The sequence below is a fragment of the Petaurus breviceps genome, unplaced genomic scaffold (assembly GCF_028583685.1).
Source record: "Petaurus breviceps papuanus isolate PSGF00001 unplaced genomic scaffold, PetGlider_PUasm1.0 551, whole genome shotgun sequence".
NCBI lineage: Eukaryota > Metazoa > Chordata > Mammalia > Diprotodontia > Petauridae > Petaurus > Petaurus breviceps.
The window spans coordinates 40,330,345-40,331,726 of NW_027186372.1; positions in this window are offsets into that span (position 1 = coordinate 40,330,345).

Here is a 1,382-nt window from a genome sequence, read left to right on the forward strand (position 1 = left end):
ACAGAGAATGAATTAATGAGGACACTGGCAATGTATCTTGTGGCCTCATTAATTCATTCTCTGTCTGCAGAACAGTCCTAGGACCCCTGAAAACATCAGCAAAACCCTCTTCTTGGATTTCTGTAAACATACAAAAAAATCCTTCTTCAGGACTTCTGAACCAACAGCAAGGTTCAAGGACCTCTGCAACAACAGGACTGTCCTTCACCAGTGGATGAATCTGGCAAAACAACATCAAAACAGACAAAGTACCAGCTTAACAGCCACGTCTCCTCAGTCCTTGGCAGCTCTGGGTGGCAGCTCTCAATAGTCCTGGGCAGTTCGAACTGGCCCTCAGCAATCCTCTCTGTCTCGTCTCTCTGCCTCCACACTGCTACTTCCAAAAAAAATTCTTTTTCCTCTCTCTCTCTGCTTGTGCCTCTCTGGAGCTTTTCTTATATACACAGTATTACCTAAGTCACTTCCTTCAGCCAAATTCCTGTTGAGTCAGTAACAAGGGACAGGAGTTCATACCTTCTGTTCCCCCAATCAGAGGCTTGATCAGTTACTAAGTGTTAAGTACCTGCTACTTTTGCCAACACAAAGGGATCTTCAAATTCAAAATTGCATTACCATTGCAGGCTTGCTCCTAGTTTGCTAGGGCCTAGTCTGTGCTGGAAGGGCTGCACTCCTCTTTCACTCTGTTGTAACACACCTTTACCTGTGAACCTTTTAAGTTGTCTTGAGCTAGAATATTGTTTCACTCTGTATTTTTGTGGGTTCTGCTGCTCTGGAATTTGTTTAGAGTCATTATTTGAAGGTATTTGGAGGGTATTTATGGAGCTCAGGAGAGTCCCTGCCTTTACTCTGCCATCTTGGCTCTGCCTCCGAAAATACAGATTTTCAAAGGGCTGTAACATATACTATATCATTTGTTCCTTCCAACACTCTTGTGAGAGAAGTTTTAGGAGAGGGGAGTAGAATCATAAAATATTTGGTTATAAATGATTACAAATTCCAAATTCCTCATTTTGCTGAGATTCCATGAATTTAAGAAACGGTCAACATCACTTGGCTAGTTAGTGACAGTAGGAGGACTGCAACCCAGGTCTCTTGACTTCTAGTTCAGTATTTTTACAGTTATGGACATGGGCTCTGTAATGACTATCCTATATAGGAGAATTTCCCCTCTTCACAGGGGATAAGGACAATGGAATTATACAACCAGTCAACTAGAAATATTTCTTACAACTGGACTATAGTGAAAATGTTTAATGTAAAAGTTTTATGTACTGGATTACATGCTGTCTTGGAGAGGGGGAGAAAATTTGGAACTCAAAAACTTGTGGAACTGAATGTTGTAAACTAAAAGTAAATAAATTTAAAAGGGAAAAAAAAATATT